Source organism: Sminthopsis crassicaudata, chromosome 4, assembly GCF_048593235.1.
Source record: "Sminthopsis crassicaudata isolate SCR6 chromosome 4, ASM4859323v1, whole genome shotgun sequence".
Taxonomy (NCBI): domain Eukaryota; kingdom Metazoa; phylum Chordata; class Mammalia; order Dasyuromorphia; family Dasyuridae; genus Sminthopsis; species Sminthopsis crassicaudata.
In genome coordinates, this window is record NC_133620.1 from 633,585 (window position 1) to 646,405 (window position 12,821).

The following is a 12,821-nucleotide window of genomic DNA, read 5'->3' on the forward strand; positions in this document are numbered from 1 at the left end:
TTATAAGTTGGATTTCTCTAATTCAAATAGCAAAGGTTTCTTTCTACCTTTAATGAAGGAAGAAAAGTTCTATTCAGCTGGCAAGTTCTTTAATCTGAAAAGTAAACATACTTTACCAGTTTAATAATTTCTGCCCTAAAACCACTTTTTTCATTACCGATGTTTGATTTGTATAGGGAAAGTCTCATGTGACTTGTCCAGAAATGAAGTCATTTGTTCTAAAATGTATTGCAGGTGGATTTTCTAAGAGGAACAGCCTCTGGTGCTTTAAAAAAAATAAAAAATATATACTCTTCAAGTTAAGATATTTATTTATTTATTTTTTTCTATAGCCCTGGTTACTATCCATGTATTCTTGCATGAGGTAGTGATGTAATGAAGTCTTTCAAGGAGAAATACAGGCTCATTACAGGACCAACAAGACTTAATGAATGGGCTTGATTTATACGAAAAGGTAAATAGGAATGTGGAACAAGATTGATGACTAGAAGCTGACCATTTGGGGGCATCTGTTCACTTTGGGAAAGATATCAAAACCACACATTACATGCTGATTTTTGGTGCCCTCTTAAGTTTACAAATAGAACTATTCCAGTATAACTTTTGATAAAAATGAGAAGATGGATTTTTAAAAAATCTTTTTTGGTTTAATAATTTACAGAAATGTCAGATCTTACTTTTGGAAGTGAAAATGAAATGAAATGTAATTATTGATTACATGATGAGGAATGTGAAAAATATAGACATCAAAATAATTTGTAAGACTAGCATTGCTGTTCAAAGAAAAGACATAACCAATATATGTCAGATGCTATTAAAAAGATGTACATAATATAATTTAGTGTATTAGGAGCTATCATTTTGGAACACAAGAGATCAACCTAATCATGAGAGAAGAATAATTAAAATCACAGTTATGGTCAATAAATCTAGAACCTGTATTACTGAACTGTCATATTCTCTTATTAACTTTTTTGCTTTTTTCCACCTAATCATAGGTGGAAACATAACACCATAATATATGGTTAATGACAATTGTCCAGGAATAAGAGGTATATAAATATTGAGCTGTCTTCAAAGGAACTATGAGAATTTGAAAAAAAATTAAGAAATTTGGCTTTATTAAAAATGGTAACGTATATATATGAAAATGTTCCTCTTGTTATCTAAAGAAAATAATAAAAGATTGGGTAAAATTTTGAGTTCTATGTATTTATAAGCCTTCAGTCCCTGCCCCCTGAAATTGTTCTTTTTCAATTAGCCATCTGTTATCATCTAACTCTTTCCATCCATCAGGGCATATTATGTTTAAAGCAAAGTACTCACTATTAGAAACTCTGTTCCAACAATCTGGCATGTAGATAATTATAGAATTATCAAATGTTTGGCCATTTCTCAAAAACAGGTTGGGTTCAGGTACACTCTTGTTGAAGTAAACAAAATGTTTTGTTTTATAAACAAAACTTACCAAAAAAAATTGGGATTTTGATCAGATTTTGAGAAGTGAGGAAAAAAACAAAACAAAAAGATAGGCAGGATGAATTAGGGTTGGGTAGAGCAAGGGTCAAGTCCCCTCGGCCAATTCCTTAACTTCCCCAAGGTCACACGATCTCCAAGAGTCAGTTAGAGAGATTAATGTGCTTTGGTCGATAGAGTTACCATATTGAAAATTCCCAAGAATGGTGACATCTGGGCCAGGTCTCCTTAAGCATCTGTTGGCAGGTCATTTGACTAAATTCCTGTCCTTCTTCCCTTTCCCAGGCACTGAAAAGAATGGTGTATAATAATGTATAAAATATTAGACCTGAAAGGAGGAAGACTTCAGTTTGACTCCTTTGTTGTCTTGCTAGTTGTGTGATTTTGGGCAAATCATTTCACCTCAGTTTCTGTTTCCTCATGTGTAAAGCTATAGGAGATAAATAGCATATAATAACATCTATTTCATAGCAACACTATAAGGTTTGATATTTGTAAGGGACTCTACGATTTCCATCTATCATTTTTTCAATTGCTTTATGGTTGAACAATTCAGCAATGTGCTTTGGAAAAGTCTTTAATGTATGTGTCTATGTATGTTGACACAATATAATTTACATATATACATGTCCATATATATACACATACATGAACACACTAGACACATTATATAACAAAAATGATGCATTTATGTAGCACTTGAGGTTTACAAAATACTTTACAAATCTCATGATCTCACAAAACTACTTCCACTTGCTAGGCAAAGAAACTGAGGGCAGACAGAGGTACAGTGATTTTGCAGGAGCCACAAAGCTTATACGTGTCTGAGGCCAGATCTGAACTTGGATTTGGATTCCATGTCAAGGGGCTCAATTAAATGAATGAAGTACTTGCTAGTCACTTTTCAAACATAGGTCTTCGCTCTACTTTTGGCTCAAATGTGTCAAATGTGCTCTAGATATGACAATTATAAGGGCACAATCAGAAGGAGGCCCACCTTCAGAGATGTTACAAGTTTAGAATCATGGGGGATTTTGAATCTTAGGACATATGGTTTCCTGTCTTATCTCCCACAGGGGAAGATGGAAACACCTAACACAGATATTGTCTGTCATCTAAGGAGCTGGGTGGTACAGAGAATAGAACACTCGATCTGGGGCCAGGGACACTCATTCTTTTGTTCAAGTCAAGCCTCAGACATTTAGTAGCTGTATGACCTTGAGCAAGTCATTTAACCCTATTTGCCTCAGTTTCTCATCAGCAAAATAATCTGGAGAAGAAAATGGCACACTACTTTGGTATTTCTGCCAGGAAAACCCAAAATGGGGTCGCAAAGTGTTAGAAACAATTTGAAAAATGACTAAAGAGTGGTAGTATCATCTGAGGTTCTTTAAGGAAAGGCTTCTGATTCCTTGAATCATTTCATGTGTAGCTATTCTGGAGAATAACATGAAAATAATGTTATTGAAAATAATGTTATTGAAATAACGATCTTGCCATTTTAACGAGGTTTCCCTGAGAGACTCTTGAGATCACTGATGTCAGAGCAATAAACTCACCTAATAGAAGAGGAAGGGACCTTCCAGAATTGAAGAGTAAACAAATGTAGGACAGGAAAGTCAGAGAAGCAAGGGGAGCACTACTCATGCAGAGGAGAGAAGTTTTACCTCTTAGCAACCTAAAAATCCCTAAAATCTTGCAGCTACCTATTCCCAGATCCTCCTCTTCCAGCTGAGATCAGCAAAAACCCAGAGAGACCAAGCAACTTCCTTGTGTGTAAAATTATAGCATATAGAATGGTCACAGTCTGTTAATAGCAAACTAGGGATTCAAACCCAAGTTTTGATGAAAAGAGACATATATTGATAGTGACTATTCACACATCTATAGCAGTGTGCACTTTTCTGCTGTATCATTTCATAAACTGAATAGTATAATTTAGTTCAATTCACTGGAATTAAATGAGATTCCATTCACATCAGCACTCCACAGCTCTAGGGACGTTGATCTGCGAGTCCAGCATTATTAGTATGGACCAAGCAGGGGAATCAATATGGAGTGTCGTGAGCCCCGAGTCTCATATCTAGAGAAAGTGGAATCTGAATCCCACTTCTGACATGTGATGGAGTGGCTTTCGGCAATCTCAGTTTTGCCCTATGCAAAATGGGGATGATAATAACCAAACTTCCTATTTCACAAGATTAGTGCTGGGATCAAATGAGATGAAATGGGGAAAGTCCCCCACAATCTTTGAAGTTCTCCAAAAATGTCAGCCATATTCATTCAGTAGTAGTCATATTCTTCAAACCTGTAGCAACTGCTCTATGCTACCCAAATGCTCCCATTAGAGGTTTGGTCCAGGCTATCTTTCCATAGCTTAGGTTATCCCTTAATTATAATATAGAAAAGGTGTGTGTGTGTGTGTGTTCTAGCCTTTCTACATTTGATAATGATACATCATCAGCCTGTACTTTGGACTTCTTTTGGTTTAATTTATAGTGCTAATATACACATAGTAAAAGGGAAAAATGATGGAATTTCTCCTTTCTTCTCCTTTCCTCTCCTTTTCTTCCTTCCATCCTTTCCTTCCTCCTTTCCTCTTTCCCTTTTCCTTCTTTCCTTTCTTCTTCTCCATTCTTCCCTCCCTCTCTTTTTCTCTTCCTCTCTTCCCATTATTCCCTCCCTCTCTCTCTCCCTCTCTTCTTTTCTTCCTCTCTCCCTCTTTCCTTCTTCCTTCCTTCTTACCCTTCTTCCCTTCCTCCTTTCCTTCCTACCTTCCTTCCTTCCTCCCTTCCTTCCTCTCACCTTTCTTTCTTCCTTTCCTCCCTCCCTCTCTTCCTTTCTTCTTCCCTCCCTCTTTCCCTTTTTCTTTTTTTCTTTCTTCCTCTCTCCATTTTCCCTCGCTCTCTCTTCTTCTCTTCCTCTTTCCTTCTTCCTTCCTTCTTTTTCTCCTTCCTTCCTTTTTTCTTCCTTTTCCTTTGTTCCTTCCTTCCTTTTTTCCTTTGTTCCTTCCTTTTCTTCCTTCCTTTCCTTCTTTCCCCTCTCTTTTCCTCCCTCCCTCTTTTCTTCCATAGTTGAATGCCTAGATAGAAATATTAAAAAAAATTGACAAGCAGACTATTAGGAGGATTTCTAGTTTTTAGAACCTGCAAATTCAGGGTACTTATGGTTTTGCTCAGAGCAATGAGAGAAAGGCTGCGTGATGTGTTGCAAAGAACTTTGGCCTTTGAGGCAGGAAGACCCTGGTTCAACTTCTGCCTGACTCACACTAGCTGTGTCACAGCTTGAGATTCTCAGCCCTTCCAGCAACTCTCTAAGACATCGAGTTGCTGGAGTGGCAGTTCTGTATTAGAGGGGTGATTTTTATGAACTCAGAGATCCATTCATTAGACAGATGAAATAACAGTTCTCAGGCTTAGACCTGACTATCTATGTGTGCATAATATATGCTTACAACACAATGGGTATTTATTTATATATAATATACATATATCAAATATTTATGTTCATATATTTTACATGTACACATGTATAAACTTATATATGTGATTTTTATATACAGTATATATAGGAGTACATAAAAGTATATGTATGTGTGCATTCTTCATTTATATGTTATCTATTCTTCAATGGAGAATCTTTTCACTTGCTATAGGAAAATCACAATTAAAGATCTCATTGCTTATCCCTTCAAACTGATTTCTAGGAGGGTGGCCCAGTTACTTTAGTTGTTCTGTTAAAAGACACAAACACCAAAGTGAAGATTGAGTTTTATTGAGCTTTGCTTTTAGCTGAAGCAATTTTCCAAGTGTGTATTTTCTGTCAATTGATTGTATAAAAAAAAAGTGTGGCTTCCAGAGACTGGATGAAAGGAGATATATGTTGATAGTACTTCTTCACCTATACATAGCTGTATGTACTTTAGCCGTGTGTTATTAGTAGGGGACCCTAGAAGAAGGGAATGTTCAAAAGGAAGGGACATGCTTACCCTTTTAGGACTGTGTTCTCAGATATGGCCTGCTGCTTAGAACTTATCATTTTCCCCCATGAATCTCTTTCCCCCCCTTTTTTTTTTTTTGATTTGAATCTAAATCTCACTAATGTCATAAAAACTGATTTTCCTTTATTTTTGTCAGGTTTTATGTTAATTCTTTTCCTTCATAATCTGATGTTTCTGGGAAGGAAAATGAAATTAACTCTATTGTCTGATAAAGGCAGGCAAATGAACCATTACATCGCCATGTAAGAAATGGCTCATGGCTTTAGACACCGGAGGATCTTGGAAGTCAACTTGTTGGAATATGAGTTAGTATGTCTCTACTTTCTAGGTGAGGGAGATGAGAAGTAAACATCACCTAAGGTGGTAAAAAGCAGAAGCTGCTTCCAGATCTGGTTCTCTTCTTACTAACACCCACAAGAGGGTGCTATAGATGGGGAGTGGTCTTTATGTTTTTTCCCAATTAATGATCTAAGTTTATGCTTTGGTTAGTGATTGGTACCAGCGCTTGTTTACTCTTATATATGCATGAGTATGTGTATGTGTCATGATATCATTTTTTATTCTTGCTAATAATAAAATATTTTATATACTGGAATGAGTTCAGAAATCAAAGAGAAGAGTGAATTAGATCCTTATCATCATTCTTAATTTCTTATATTAACTATATATTATATATAAAATATGTACATATTTCTTATATTAACTTAATTTCTTATATTAACTATAATGGCTCTCTGGGCTTTGACCCTGGATGCTAATTCCCAGGGGAATACATTTAGCCCCACTGCCTCTAAAGGAAGTTTTCCATTCTCCTTTCCACATTACCTGACATCCCTTTATCTTGCTTCTGAGTGCTCCTGAGTCTTGACAAACCCTATGTGGGACAGGCCTCCCATCCCAGAAACTTTATTAGGATTGCCTTTATCCAAGTCTCATTCAATTGCATTTGCCCCAATTATAGTGAAGACCCTATTCCTATTCATTTTCCCAAGAGGGTACCAGACTGCTCATCTTGATCTTCCACAAAGCAGAATTCTTTCCTCTTCATGGGATGTAGACTTTTTTCTTTGCTATGATGCAGTTTAGTTTTTAAATTGGAAGGATTAATCTTTCTGTTTCTCTCTTTGTCTTACAATTTTGGCCACTTAGGGGGGCTGTCTACTCATTAGCTACCTTTCCTTTTTTTCCACCAGGGTCAAAGGAATACTCCTAAGGAAAAAGTCAGAATCCTCTACTTCTCTGTAGACTCTGCCATTTGGGAGCTGATCCAGAAGAAACAACCAGAGAACCAGGGCTTAGGGATCAAAATTGGAAGTTTTCCAAGAATAGTATGCAAAAGTGTTCAAGAGCATGAGTATCAGTCACTTTATTAATTGCCCTAAATGGTATAGTTTGCACAGTAAAATCAAGGTCAAGGCAACTCTACTGCTCATTCTGATGAGGATGAAAGTTTGTTTGTGGAAGATGCTGTAAAAAGAGATGATTGAACCTTCCTAAAAATCTCAGGTTTCAGGGTAGCTGGTTGGTGTAGTGATGAGCACTAGCCTCAAAGTCAAGAGGACTTGAGTTCAGATCTGGTCTCAGACACTTTTTTTTTCTTTTTCTTTTTTTATTTTTAAGGCTGGGGTTAAGTGACTTGCCCAGGGTCACACAGCTAGGAAGTGTTAAGTGTCTGAAACCAGATTTGAACTCGGGTCCTCCTGAATTCAAGGCTGGTGCTCTATCCATTGCACCACCTAGCTGCCCCGGTCTCAGACACTTAACACTTCCTGACTTTATGATTCTGGACAAGTCACTTAAACCCAATTGCCTCAACAACAACAACAACAAAAATCCTGGGCTTTTAGTTCTGAAATTCTGATTTTAAACTTTTAAAAATAATGAAATATGTCTAATTTTTATAAATTACTACAATGATTCATTTTTCCCAGTCAGAATATCTTTTGATAGTCTTCTGAATTTGAAATGTTTAATATCATAAATATGCAATTTGGATGAAGAGGAGGGTTTTTTTTTTAAATCAAAGTTAATGGACCAGTTTTCCTCTTCACTGCTTCCCACGTAAATCTAATTATTGTGTTCTTCATTGAGTGTTCTTACAGCTGAACCAGAACTCTTTGCACCCTCTTTTAAACAACCAAACACTGTTCCTTCCCTCATTAAAATGTCCTCTGCCCACAAAAGATCCAATTCTATAAATAATGAAGGCTTGAATACCAAAAAATGTGGATTTCACAATTATTGATTGCTATGTAATAAATGTTAGCTGTTATTTAATAAGTGGGGTTTTTGGTAATTTTTTTCTCTTCTAACATTTACTTGAGATAGGCAAGGTGCATCCAGTTATATACTGACTTAAAGGACTTATTGTCCATTTTGTATTCTAGATTCTAAGAGAGTAGGGTATTGTCTAATATTGATTGAATTTACAGTGTATTAGAAACAAATAGGAATTTTATCCATATTGTTGGGAAGAGAAGATGAAGAAGAAAAGTTTTGGGAGAAAGAGATGAAAAAGGATAAGAGAAAAGGAAGATGAGGCAAGGGAAGACATGTGAAAGGGGAAGAGAGGAAGAAGAAAAGTTCAGGGGAAAAGAGATAAAAAGGATAAGGGAGAAGGAAGAGGAGGCAAGGGAAGACAAGTGAAAGAGGAGGAGAGGAAGAAGATCAAGAAGGGCAAGAAAGGGAACAAGATAGGTATGAGAATCAAAAAGATGAAAAGAAGCAAGAAAACGAAAAGGAAAAAGAAGGAGGAGAAATATGGGAGGAAGAGTAACAGGAAGGAAAAGACAACAAGGAAGAATAGGAAAAAGAAGAGGCAGACAAAGGAAAGGTGATGATATTGATGGCATATCTATCTGAATAGTCAGATTTATTGCTAGAATTCCTTACTTCCCATTTCTACTAATCAAGAAGGGTATTTGTACACAGACACATTATATGATGTTATGTTATGTTATAATTATATTATATTACATTACGATGTTATATTTCTCCTTAAAGTATAAGGCAGCTCCCCTCCTAATCCTAATTATCAAAAGTAGTGAAATGGTGGCCAAATTACTCTCAACCAAATTTTGTCTATTTTCTTTCTCTTTCAATTATTATGAGGCATTGAAGGAGGTTTTGGTTCGGGGAGAGGCTTTTACAGCTGTGGGTTATGACAATATTTTAAAATAACCCCATTTTGTGTCTCCTGAGCTCAATCAATGGAATAGTTACAGAATTCCAGCTCATCACTGGGGACATGAAATGAATTTCCCTGTTGAAGGCAGTCAATTATCTGCTGGCTAATTAACAAGGTACATGATCTCTTCCAAAAAGCCGGCCCATTCTCTTCCGCCTCCCCTGTCTCATTCTCATCTATAAAGTCCTACCTGAACGGCATCGCAGGCAGCCTGCCTGCCATTTTTCAATCAGGTCTGACATGTCAGCAGCCACCAGGGCTGTTTTTCAGAGCCACACCGAATAAAAAATGTCTCTAGATCCAGACAATAAATGAGTTGGAAGTTAAATTATCCAGAGTCTTTGTAGAGGGAGAGCAAACACATCATCCTGGCACCTTTTGTTTACTGATTGGATGCCAACAAGGTTACTATTGGGAACCTGGAGCTCCGTTAGCCAATAGAAAAAAGTATGCTCTGGTTGCCGGCTGCGACTGAACTTGGCATTAGTATTCTCCCAGCACCCCAAATATGCCATTTGTATCTTTTCATTTAGAACACTAATTACAGAGAATAATTCTAGGTTTTAGTTCTCAAAAGAACCCTTCATGTTATGGGGGACCGTAGGGCTGCTCAGTTCATATGTCAACCCTAATTAAAACCTATCTCAGAATTCATTAAAACCTGGCTCTACTGTTTAACATCTTTTAAAGCAGAGCACCTTTGGATGAAAAACACTGCACCCTCCATTTTTTACCTTTTTTCAGCTTTACTTGTTAATTAATAGAAACCATTAATTTGGAGGGCTGTATTCAGAATGGAATGAAAGGTAAAGAGGTAGCCTTTGTATAGCTCTCTTAAGATTTTCTATGGGAGATCTAAGGGAAGGGGGGAAATGCTTATTGCAAAAGTCCTGAATTGACATGATTGTGTGTTTACCGGGTATCGTTAAGACCAGAGTTACCGGCAAAAATCTGATCTATACAATGGGGGAAAATATCTGTTAGAATGCCAGAGAAAAGCAGGGTTTTACTGCTCCAGAAATGTATAGAATAAAAGCCCACGCTTCCTCCTCTGACTTTGTGCCAGTCAAGGGAGAACTATCACACCCACTTTTGCCATTATTCTGGTCTGGCTCATTTGTTTTGGTCCCTGTCCATCATTTTTATTAACATGAGGACTCCTAATAAGGAAACTTCCTCTATAGATGGATATCAGGACTTTTTTTTTTTTTTCAATTTAAAGCATTAGTCTTAGTAATTTGCCCAGGGTCAAATACTGGTGGTAGACTGGAGAGAATGCTGGTACTAGGGCCAGGAAGGCTTATTTTACCGAGTTCAAATCCAGCTTCAGATACTAGCTGTGTGACCCTAGGCAAGTCACTCAATCCTGTTTACCTCAGTTTCTTCATCTATAAAATGATCTGGAGAAGAAGTCACTACAGTATCTTTGTCAAGAAAACCACAAATTGGGTCATGAATAATAGGATACAGTTGAAAAACGACTGAACAGCAACAAGCAGGCCAAATAGACACTATGAATCGGAGGCATAATTTAACCAGTTTTCCTGACTCTTCAGTCAGTTCTCTATCCATGGTGCTAGAACATCTCATTTCCATCCAAGGTGGGAAAAATTATGCTTAACCTAAATCCCCTGTAGCAAACTAGTCCGCTTGGATTAAAATATTTTTTATTTTGTCTTATGTGAAAATGAGCAGAGAAAACCAAGCTGAACTTCAGCATTTCAATTATACCCTTTGTGGTGAACTCTGTGTGTGTGTGTGTGTGTGTGTGTGTGTGTGTGTGTGTGTGTGTATGTGTGTGTGTGTGTGTGTGTGTGTGTGTGTGTGTGGAGTATGAACAAGAATCACACAAATGGGCAGGAATGGATGGATAGTGATGTTGTCTAGATTCTATCCTACAACACACAACAACAGAGAATGGATCCACTGGAATATTGGAGCACGTGGGGGGAAAAGAGTGGAAAATTTGGTTCACTCATATTTCTGCCTAATGAAGAATATTTCATTTTTGTCAGTCAGAATGAATGGGAAACTATGCTCTTGTTTCACAGATGAGCATTCTGGCTGCTGGGCACAGTGACACAAAAAAATATTCCCTTGTTTGAGAACGTAGAGAGTATAAGTATATCCTTCTTTGGAATAGCTTCTGCTACCTTGACATAAGGATGGCATAAGAGGGTATGATGATTTGTTATGAGGAAAAGGAGGTGAGATAGCAGGAAGGGCTGGACTTTTGACCCATTTGCTGTAGGCAAAAGCCCTAAACTAAAAAGCAGCACAGCCTGTACCAGGCTTTATATAACATCCACAATTCTAAAAGAATAATTAACCAGATGTTAGATTGGGCCAGAAAGTCTAAATGGGATTGGGTTTATAGGCTTGAACTTGGAAGCGAGAGGATGAGGGATGTAGACATTTTTCGATTTTGTGTCTTTCAGTGAGGAAGGTTCTATGGCCACAGAAATTCAGGCTGAAATACGGATGTCATGTATGAAATAAGCACAATTACTATGTGCAAGGCAGTATGCTAAGTACTTTACAAATATGATCTTATCCGATCATCAAAATGACCTCCGAAAGTAGATGCTGTTATGATCTTTAACTTCTAATTAAGGAAACTGAGGTGGATAGATGTGAAATGACTTGCCCAGAGACACACAGCTAGGAAGTAGCTGAGGTCAGACTTGCTTTGTATTTGCCACAGATCTTCTAGACTTGCATGAATATTGCTTTTTTAAACAACCCTCCTCAACTTTGGTCTAGTTCTTTGCTATGTGGCAAAAAAAAGAGATTTCCAATGAGAATGGAGAAGTCTTCCAGATACATCTAGAACATTTGTTCTTCTGCCTAACCTCTGTATCTGAGAACCCTTAGTTGCCCTCATTGTCTCCATCAGCTGTCCCTTCTCACCTAAGACCTTTGCTGGAATCCTCCATTGGTCTTACTCTCAAAATCATTTTATAAAAAAATGAATTCACCTTTTATCAACTTGTCTGTGTCATGGAGAATCTGCCATTAGAATGTAAGCTTCTCAAGAGCAGAAATGGATTTCTGTTGATTTATTCATTTTCATTTTTTTGTCTTTCCATTCTTAGCATCGGGATTGTCTGGTTTTAAGGGATTAATAAATGTGTGTGGCATGGAATTGAATAGAATGATGGCTTTTCATGTTCTTCTTGAATTAAGCCAGCTTCTATCCTAATTTCTCATCTCAATTAGAAATTGGGCTACTTTTTTCTGAGCTCTCAAGAGAGCTCCCATTGCTAATACCTTAGTATTATCTGTCATATCCTGAAAGACCTCAACTAATTTCAGGTTTGCTTTAACTGTGATGATCTGAGATCTTGGAGGTTCATCTTTTTTTTTTTTTCTTTTTCTAAGGCTGGGGGTTAAGTGACTTGTCCAGGGTCACACAGCTAGGAAGTGTTAAGTGTCTGAGATCAGATTTGAACTCTGGTCCTCCTGACTTCAAGGCTGGTGCTCTATCCACTGCGCCACCTAGCTGCCCCCGGAGGTTCATCCTTAACCCTCCCAATTGTCTAATCAATTGTTGCACTGGACTATTCATACATTGAAAGTCATCATATCTTATGTGGCTACAGAATGTGACTTTGATATGTTACCTTGTCACTTCTCACCAAAGCAGATCTCCATTTATTCCAGCAAGCATTATTTTTTCATGCTGTATATTTACTAAGCTCCAGCATCAAATTAAGCATAAATTCTACAATGAAGGTGATGATCAGCTTATTTTAATAATTGGAAAGCTGATTAGTAAATATTCATTAGATTATCATTAGAACAAGATGATCCTATTCATCTTTCTTATATTCACTGACATGTACTCTCGAGCTAAATAGCTATGAATGTTTTCTCTTACTTAAAGATTTGATCTTGGATCACATAATAAATATGAATAACTGATATTTACAAAGTGATTTAAAATTTGCAAAGGGTTTCATGTATATTATTGCTTTGTGACAATTGCTGGTATCATTGTTCTTATTTCATAGTTAAGGCTCCTCTGAAACTTCCCGGGGTCACCTAGCTAGGAAACAGCTAACCCAAGATTGGAACCAGGTTTCTTCTCACTCATTGGCTCTTCTAGAATATCCTCGTTCCACCCCGCCACTTTCTATCAAAGGTTGTTTATGAATG